This window comes from Bos javanicus, chromosome 13, assembly GCF_032452875.1.
Source record: "Bos javanicus breed banteng chromosome 13, ARS-OSU_banteng_1.0, whole genome shotgun sequence".
NCBI classification, from domain to species: Eukaryota; Metazoa; Chordata; class Mammalia; order Artiodactyla; family Bovidae; genus Bos; species Bos javanicus.
In genome coordinates this window covers 48,384,397-48,394,757 of record NC_083880.1, presented here as the reverse complement: position 1 = coordinate 48,394,757, position 10,361 = coordinate 48,384,397, and the positions used below count along the sequence as shown (strand labels likewise).

The window sequence follows — 10,361 nt, the reverse complement described above, 5'->3', positions numbered from 1 at the left end:
CTCCTGGCAACAGCATCTATTTACCCTTTGAAGAACCACCCACCCCTCCAAATATGATCTCATGAGTGCACAATAACATGAGCTGGACTACTCGGATATTTTGAACCTGAAGCAGGAAAACACTGTATTTGTTTCCTAGGGCTGCCATAACAAAGTATCACAAACTGAGTGGCTTAAAACAGTAGAAACTTTTTATCTCATAATTCTGGAGCCTCGAATTTTGAAATCAAGTTGTTGACAGGGCGTTGCTCCCTCTGAAATCTAGCAGAGAATCCATTCTTGCCTCTTCTAGCTTCTGGTGTTTGCTGGAAATCCTTGGCCTCCCTTGGTTTTTAGTTGTGTCACCCCAATCTCTGCCTCCATGGTCAATCACGATCTTCTCCCCATGTCTTTGTCTCTTCTCCTCTAATAAGGACACTAGTCATGTTGGATTTGTCACCCCACTCCAGTATGACCTTGTCTTAATTCAGACAACCTACTTTCCAATAAGATCACATCTGCAGATATTGAAGAGAGGACCTCCACATATCTTTTGGTCAACACAATTCAATGCCTAACAGACACAAAGCCTGAAACTATTTGTCTGAAAAGAGAAGCCTAAAGTGATTTGATCCCTCTATGCCTTAGTTCCTGTGCTTTCCAAAGTCTAATGGGGAGCTTTTCCCTGAGTCTGTGAACTGAAGCTACTTAACCGTACATTTCAATTTTATTTGTTCACTCTTTTAAGACAGAATTGGTTTATGTTGTCTACAATCAAAATATCCTAACAGCTAGACCCAGTCCTCCAGGACAAAGGGATTGGGTGTGGTGTACACACAAACACACCACAAACACACACACACACACACACACACAGTCATCTCTCCTTCGACATTGATGAGTGAGCTTGTCAAGAAGAGGCCAAGGGGTTCCTGTGTCAACTCAAATGAAAACAAAAGGTCTTTTCCAGTACATTTTGCTTAACCTTGGGGGCTCAGACAGTAAGGAATCTGACTGCAACGCAGGAGACCCAAGTTTGACCCTAGGTTGGGAAGACCCCCTGGAGAAGGAAATGGCCACCCACTCTAGTATTCTTTCCTGGGAAATCCCATGGACTTCCCAGGAAGTCCACGAAGAGTCAGACACAGCTGAGCGACTAACAGTTTCAGTTTTCCTCTCCCTCTGTATTTTAGTTTAAGAATCTTGAACAGTTCATCAGCTTGATTGTGTTGAATCCTTGTCTAAACTTATCATAAGGGTATTGTGAAAACTAACTAGGGGAAAGAGGTTTGAAAACACAATATGACCAACAAAGTGTCACGAAACAGTGAAGGCCATACTTTAGTTGATGAGGACTGAGAGTAAACTGTAGATTCAGAAGACTCTTGTTAAGGGTCAGTCTCTTATCCTTCTGTATTTTCCTTTGTAAACAATTTAATTACCTGAAATTGCATTTTATTTGTATTTATTTATTTATTTGCCTATAATCGACTTTCCACTAGAAGACAAGTTCCTCTAAGTGGGGACTTGATTTCCCTAGCTGAAGTCTCCATAATGCCTGGATGAATGACTGAAAGAAGCTGCATTGTCAGCACTGAAGACAAATTGGTTAACCTGAGTGTTTGTTGTTTGCCAACTTATTACAGGAATTGAGATGAACTAAGACTAGTAATAGGCTTCCCTGGTGGCTCAGACAGTAATGAAGCATCTGCCTGCAATGCAGAGACCTGGGTTGGATCCCTGGGTCGGGAAGATCCCCTGGAAAAGGAAATGGCAACCCACTCCAGTACTCTTGCCTGAAAAATCCCATGGACGGAGGAGCCTGGTAGGCTACAGTCCATGTGGTTGCAAAGAGTCAGACACAACTGAGTGACTTCTCTTTCTCTTTCTTTCTTAAGATTAGTAATGCACAATATAGCCTGGAGACCAGCAGCATTGGCATCATCTGGGAGCTTGCTGCAATGCAGGTTCTCAGGCCCCAACACAGACCCACTGAGTTGGAATTTGCATTTTAACAAGATACCCATGTATGCCTGTGGCAGATTCATTTTGATATTTGGCAAAACTAATACAATTATGTAAAGTTTAAAAATAAAATAAAATTTAAAAAAAAAAAAAAACAAGATACCCAGATGATTCATCTGCAAGGTATAGTTTGAGAAGCCTTGAATGTGAAAGGTGCATGAAACTGTTCATTTATTAAGGTGAGTGAAACTATAAAACATAGACATTATCACATTATTATATTGTCGCTATATGTCCCTCACTTTTTCACTTGTGTGTCAAAAGACAGGTCTCCTAAGGGCCTAATAGAACATAATATTTAATATAAGAGTGATAACAATGCATAATAATCTTAGAGGAGTTCTGATATACTGCTGGACAGAATATTAACAGATACAATCTTTCTGGTGAAAAAGCTTTACAATCATACCAAAACTCTTTATTTTTTACTCATTTTTGTTTATTTAAACATCTGGATGCTCTGAGTCTTAGTTGTGGCATGCAGGATCTTTTGGTTGTGGCATGTGGGACTAGTACCCTGATCAGAGATGAAACTCAGACTCCTTGCATCGGGAGCATGGAATCTTAGCACTGAACCACCAGGGAAGTCCCCCAAAACCCTTTAAATTTTTACATACTTGCACAAAAATTTAGCAAGATGTCCAGCAGAGCCTTAACTTGGAGGGCAATGGAAACAATTCAGAACAGTAGATAATGGATTAAAATAAATAATGCTTACCCAGACAGTAAGTAGAAAGCTTGTAATCATGTTCAGTATATATGAACATATGTATTATTAGTACAATGATTAAGCAATATTAATACAATTCATACATCATAATCTTTTAAAACTATTTTACTTGTTTCCCATTCTGCCTGTAGACACAAGGAGAAGGGGTATTTATCTTCCCTTGCTGCTGCTAAGTCGCTTCAGTCATGTCCGACTCTGTGCGACCCCATAGACGGCAGCCCACCAGGCTCCCCGCTCCCTGGGATTCTCCAGGCAAGAATACTGGAGTGGGTTGCCATTTCCTTCTCCAATGCATGAAAGTGAAAAGTGAAAGTGAAGTCACTCAGTCGTATCCAACTCTTCGTGACCCCATGGACCGCAGCCTACCAGGCTCTGCCGTCCATGGGATTTTCCAGGCAAGAGTACTGGAGTAGGGTGCCATTGCCTTCTCCAGATATCTTCCCCTACTTGGGTGAAAATCAGGGCAGCTTTTATAAGATATCTGGGCCCTCTTAGATCATGAAAAGTGCTCCTGACACTCGCTGGTCCTTTAAAAAAAAAAAAAAAAAGTTTGATAAGTGATAGTCTAGTTTCATGTAAAAATTTAAATATCAACTTCATTCAAAGTTAAAAGTTCTCCTTCCTCCACCTGTGCTTCCCACAGCTTCACCACCTGCAGTGCTAGTTCTTAAAGGAAGGTTAGGAATTTACACAAAGAAAGGGTGGAGGAGGGCAGTACAGACAGAAAGAACTGTGTAAACAAATGTGAGAAGCAACAAAGAGCACACCTTTCTCGGTGGACTCCAAGAAAACCATCCTGCTGAGATAGAGCCCTCTTAAATGGCAATAAACTCTCAGAAGCTGCCAGAAATTCAACCTATCAAAACTAGGTAGAATTGGAATTTGCAAAACAATACTGCATGTGTGTGCCAATAGTATTGTGAGCTATTGAGAGCATTGGTTTGAGAGTTAAACAGGTCCAAGTTCAAATTCCAAGTTTTCCACTTAATAGCTGAGTGACCTTGAGCAAATTGCTTAAGAAGCTTCAGTTTCCTCATCTGTAAAATGTCCCCTTAGTTTGTGAGGATTAAGTGACATAATGCACGCAAAGAACTAGATACTTTGCCTGGGACACAGAAAGTACTCACCAAAAGGCTAAAGACTGCCTCCATGACCCAGGAAACTGCAAACTTGAGCTTACCCTCTGTAGTGGTCAAGGATTGGAGCAACTGTCATTTGCAATTACTACGAAGAAGTTGAGGTTGCCATCTCCTGTTCACTTCCTAAGAACCAAGAAAAATGCAGGAGAGATATTCACTGGAAGCCTTAGGGCAAGACTCAGACTCAAACTGGGCTCGGGAAAGGAAAGACATTTCCTTTAAGTTAGTAAGTACTTAGAGAAGACAAATTTTTAGAGACCAGTGGAACTGGAGCCCAGAGAGCCCTTCCATAAAGCTCTATAACCCTAAGATGCTGGATGGAGGTCAGGGAAGTAAAATCCAATAACAACAGATAACAACAGAAATCCCTTGCATTCCTATACACTAATAATAAGAAAATAGAAAGAGAAATTAAGGAAACAATTCCATTCACCATTGCAACAAAAAGAATAAAATACTTAGGAATATATCTACCTAAAGAAACTAAATATGTATATATAGAAAACTACAAAACATTGGTGAAAGAAATCAAAGAGGACACTAATAGATGGAGAAATATACCATGTTCATGGATTGGAAGAATCAATATAGTGAAAATGAGTATACTACCCAAAGCAATTTATAGATTCAATGCAATCCCTATCAAGCTACCAACGGTTTTCTTCACAGAGCTAGAACAAATAATTTCACAATTTGTATGGAATTACAAAAAAAACTCAAATAGCCAAAGCAATCTTGAGAAAGAAGAATGGAACTGGAGGAATCAACCTGCCTGACTTCAGGCTGTACTACAAAGCCACAGTCATCAAGACAGTATGGTACTGGCACAAAGACAGAAATATAGATCAATGGAACAAAATAGAAAGCCCAGAGATAAATCCACGCACCTATGGACACCTTATCTTTGACAAAGGAGGTCAGAATATACAATGGATTAAAGACAATCTCTTTAATAAGTGGTGCTGGGAAAACTGGTCAACCACTTGCAAAAGAATGAAACTAGAACACTTTCTAACACCATACACAAAAATAAACTCAAAATGGATTAAAGATCTAAATGTAAGACCAGAAACTATAAAACTCCTAGAGGAGAACATAGGCAAAACACTCTCTGACATACATCACAGCAGGATCTTCTATGACCCATCTCCCAGAATATTGGAAATAAAAGCAAAAATAAACAAATGGGACCTAATTAAAATTAAAAGCTTCTGCACAACAAAGGAAACTCTAAGCAAAGTGAAAAGACAGCCTTCAGAATGGGAGAAAATAATAGCAAATGAAGCAACTGACAAACAAGTAATCTCAAAAATATACAAGCGACTCCTACAGCTCAATTCCAGAAAAATAAATGACCCAATCAAAAAATGGGCTAAAGAACTAAATAGACATTTCTCCAAAGAAGGCATACAGATGGCTAACAAACACATGAAAAGATGCTCAACATCATTCATTATCAGAGAAATGCAAATCAAAACCACTATGAGGTACCATTTCACGCCAGTCAGAATGGCTGTGATCCAAAAGTCTACAAGCAATAAATGCTGGAGAGGGTATGGAGAAAAGGGAACCCTCTTACACTGTTGGTGGGAATGCAAACTAGTACAGCCACAACGGAGAATAGTGTGGAGATTCCTTAAAAAACTGGAAATAGAACTGCCTTATGATCCAGCAATCCCACTGCTGGGCATACACACTGAGGAAACCAGAATTGAATGAGACACGTGTACCCCAGTGTTCATCGCAGCACTGTTTATAACAGCCAGGACATGGAAGCAACCTAGATGTCCACCAGCAGATGAATGGATAAGAAAGCTGTGGTACATATACACAATGGAGTATTACTCAGCCATTAAAAAGAATACATTTGAATCAGTTCTAATGAGGTGGATGAAACTGGAGCCTATTATACAGAGTGAAGTAAGCCAGAAAGAAAAACACCAATACAGTATACTAACGCATATATATGGAATTTAGAAAGATGCTAACAATAACCCTGTATACAAGACAGCAAAAGAGACACTGATGTATAGAACAGTCTTTTGGACTCTGTGGGAGAGGGTGAGGGTGGGATGATTTGAGAGAATGGCATTAAAACATGTATAATATCATATATGAAACGAATCGCCAGTCCAGGTTTGATGCATGATACTGGATGCTTGGGGCTGGTGCACTGGGACAACCCAGAGGGAGGGTATGGGGAGGGAGGAGGGAGGAGGGTTCAGGATGGGGAACACGTGTATACCTGTGGCGGATTCATGTTGATATATGGCAAAATCAATACAATATTGTAAAGTTAAAAAATAAAATAAAACAAACAAAAAAAAATAACATTTCCCACTATCATAGCAGAAGGGAAAAGGCAAGGAAGAAGGAGTGGTTTAAAATACTTTTGAAAAATTATTCATTTAAAATTTTTTAACAGGTTAAAGCCTATACTTGATTAAAAGCAACAGATTTGTTAGAGGAAGCATGCTGATTGAAACCACCCACCCTGGCCATGAGTTGTTTTGCAACAGGAGGTCCTGGTAAGGAACAGGGGACTAATAAGCCTCCACCAACCAGAAGAGTTCAGGAAGGTCAAAAGGAGACACCACCTGCCCGACCACCTCCCAGAATCCTTCTCTCTGGCATCCATCTTGGCTGAACAAGGCATGCACCACCAGGAAGGACTCTGTCAGAATTTTTGGCCAAAGACAACCCAGAAACTAATCCCATCACCATAAAACCCAAAACTGCAAGCCATGTGACAGAGCAGTTCTCCTGGGTTCCCTTACCCTACTGCTCTCCACCTGGGTGCCCTTTCCCAATAAAAATCTCTTGCTTTGTCAGCACATGTGTCTCCTCGGACAATTCATTTCTGAGTGTTAGACAAGAGCCCAGTTTCAGGCCCTGGAAGGGGTCCCCCTTCCTGTAACAGATTCATACACCATTCCTTGCCATACAGTGTCCTCCTGTTCCCAGAGGCAAATATTTCTAATTCTTTTAGCTCTTTCTCCTGGGTGTTAAATCTATATCTCTATACAGTGGAACCTCATTACTCAGTTCCATATTTGAGAATTTGTCCAGCCTTCCCTGGTGGCTCAGACAGTAAAGAATCTGCCTACAATGCAGGAGACCCAGGTTCGATCCCTGGGTCAAGAAGATCCTCTGGAGAAGGGAATGGCTACCCACTCCAATATTCTTGCCTGGAGAATTCCATTGACAGAGGAACTTGGCAGGCTACAGTTGATGGCGTCACAAAGAGTCAGATGTGACTGAACAACAAACACACACTACTAGCTAAACTCTATTTGTAACTCCAAAATTAATATTCAAGGTGCTTTTGCAGCAGACAACAAAAAATCTGAGTCATCTCTAACATGCTAGTGTCCAACTGAGGTGGAGCAAGACAGTAGATGGCTTTCTTATTTCATGTCTCACACAGATGTCTTCAAAAATAATCAATAAAGAACTTCCCTGATTGTCCAGTGGTTAAGAATCTGCCTGCCAATGTAGGGGCCACTGGTTCAATCCCTGGTCTAGGAAGATTCCACACGTCATTAAGCAGCTAAATCCACGTGCCACAACTACTGAACCCTGCTCACTCTAGAGCCTGTCCTGGGCAGGGCTCTAGAGAAGCCAACACAGTGAGAAGCCTGTGCACCACAACTCGAGAGTAGCCTCTGCTCTCCAAAACTAGAGAAAGCCTGCACGCAGCAACAAAGACCCAACACAGTCAAAAATTAATAAATGAACAAATAAAATTTTAAAAATAATAATCAGTTAGAAATCTACAATAGTAGTATAAGAGAGATTTATTTGACCCAAATTGAGGACTATGGTCAGGGAGACAGCAACTCAGATTACTCTGAGGAACTGCTCTGGAGAAGCATGGTTTTCCGCACAGTTTTATATCTTATCATAACAAAGAACATCAAGCAAGTCAGGGATACATCATTTCAAGTTTTCAAAAATAAACAAATAAGCACATACACAGCCAGTTAGTATGTCCTTGGCACCTAGGAAGGGAGTCATCACTGAAGGAATACCAGCATTGGCATCACTTGAAGACAGGCATTTCAACTTTATTTTTAATGTGGACATTTCTTTACTTCTAGTCAATGCAATCCTTTTTTTTTAGTGATTAAAGCAGATGTACAGTGTATGTTCAAGAGACCACAAACAAGCTGTTTAAGTTAACATAAATTCAATTAAAATCATGATTAACCCAGAAACCAGGCATTCCCATACCTCAATAGGTGAAATTTTCCATCCATTATTTTTCCCTTTTGATGGCAAATCTTTCTATAGAAAGCACTAATGATCAAAATATTTGTCCCCTCAAGGCCAAGGTGGTTGCTGCCTGCCCTGGGCCCATCATGTCCCTCAGTGCTAAGCTTCCTTTTTTGTTGTTTACATATGTATAGAGATCTGCCTAAGAAGGAGATAGCCTGCCATCCAAGTGAGGGGCCTGTGCCAAGAGGAGCCACAGTGGAACAAAGCCTGAGCATGGTGGGAGCCAAGCAGAACATAGCCCCAGCGCACAGAGGAGATCCTAATCCCACCTGGCCCGCACTGCCAAGGCAGGCCTGGCATGCAGGAGGAGTGCTGGGTGCTCTCCATTCAGAGCCATGTCATCCACAGCTAGAGGGCAACTGAGTGGCCATGTTCCTGCTGCAGGTTTTGGGGTTTGAGGTGGACACAGTGAATTTTGTCCAGTTTTCAAACCACACAGGCCACTCTCCCTAGAAGGGCCAAGTGTTGAACTCAGATGAACTCCCCAAGCTGTCAGATGGGCTGAAGTTGAATGACATGAAGAAATATGACAATGTGCTCACAGGTTACATGCGAGACAAATCCTTCCTGGCCGTGGTGGTGGACATCCTGTGGGAGCTGGAACAGCAGAACTCCAGGCTTATGTGAGCAACCCCATGACTGGAGACAAGTGAAATGGAGAAGACTCCATGTACTTCCCTTGAGGACTTCCTTCAGGTTTACAGAGGGAAGGTCATGCTGGTTGCAGACATCATAACCCCCAACCAGTTCTGGGGCTTCCAGTGGTAAATAACCCACCTCCCAGTGCAGGAGAACTAAGAGATGCAGGTTTGATCCCTGGGCCAGGAAGATTCCCTGGAGGAGGACATGGCAACACACTCTAGTATCCTTGCCTGGAGAATCCCATGGACAGAGGAGCCTGGCGGACTACAGTCCATAGGGTAGCAAAGAGTCAGACATGGCTGAAGCAACTTAACACACACAAACAACCAGCTCAAGACTGCGTTGCTGAGCAGGAGGAAGATCCCTAGCCAGAAACAAGCCTTAGCAATGATGCATGTGCTGCATGATGGGCCCCAACATGGTGGTCATCACCACCTCAGATCTGCTGCCACCCAAGAGGCAGAAAATACCCAGTCGAGCTGGGGAGCCTGAGGATGCTGACCACCGATGGCTCTGTGGTGACACAGCACATTCATGTGGAGATGAGCAGGGTGGACACAGCCTTTGTGAGCACTGAGGGCCTCTTTGCAGCCATGCTCTTGGTGTAGACACACAGGCACCCTTAGGATCTCTGGGTGGTCTGTGAGAACACCATGTTGCCAGGTACCATGTTCTGCAGTGGACAGTCAGGTGCACAAAAGCCAAGGCTGGGGACAGACCAAAGCCTAGCCTGGCCTAGCTGAAGCTGAGAATGGTCCAGAGCAAAAAGAATATCAAGAACCCAGAGATCATTGTCCAGGCCACAGTGCTATGAGTGATGCAGAAACCTGCCTCCTTAATGCCCATCGTTAGGTTTTCATCCTTGTGAAAAATGTAACATCTACCTTAGAGCTGTGACTGAAATTTGATTTTTCTTTTATGAGAAAAAAAAAAGAAAGAAATTTGCCTGATTATTCAACAGGGGGAAGGCAGAGTGGGGGGACAAGTCAGACACAGCTAATTGGGCATGCACAGGCATGCTAATTGGGGAACATTTTATAGGCGATGCATGCATGCATGCATGTGCTAAGTCGCTTCAGGCATGTCCAACTCTTTGCAACCCTAAGGATTGTAGCCCACCGGGTTCCTCTGTCCGTGGGATTCTCCAGGCAAGAATACTGGAGTGGGTAGCCATGACCTCCTCCAGGGGATCTTCCCAACTAAGGGACTGAGCCCACATCTCTGATATCTCCTGTGTTGGCCGGTGGGATCTTTAACACTAGCACCACCTGGAAAGCCCTTCAGATCAGATCAGATCAGATCAGTCGCTCAGTCGTGTCCGACTCTTTGCGACCCCATGAATCACAGCACGCCAGGCCTCCCTGTCCATCACCAACTCCCGGAGTTCACCCAGACTCACGTCCATCAAGTCAGTGATGCCATCCAGCCATCTCATCCTCTGTCGTCCCCTTCTCCTCTTGCCCCCAATCCCTCCCAGCATCAGAGTCTTTTCCAATGAGTCAACTCTTCGCATGAGGTGGCCAAAGTACTGGAGTTTCAGCTTTAGCATCATTCCTTCCAAAGAAATC

At 42.6% G+C, this 10,361-nt stretch overlaps 1 pseudogene; it reads left to right on the top strand.

Annotated features, from left to right (window-relative positions):
- Positions 1 to 8,449: 8,449 nt before the first annotated feature.
- Positions 8,450 to 9,607, top strand: LOC133258849 (pyridoxal kinase-like; annotated as a pseudogene).
- The last annotated feature ends 754 nt before the right edge of the window (positions 9,608 to 10,361 follow it).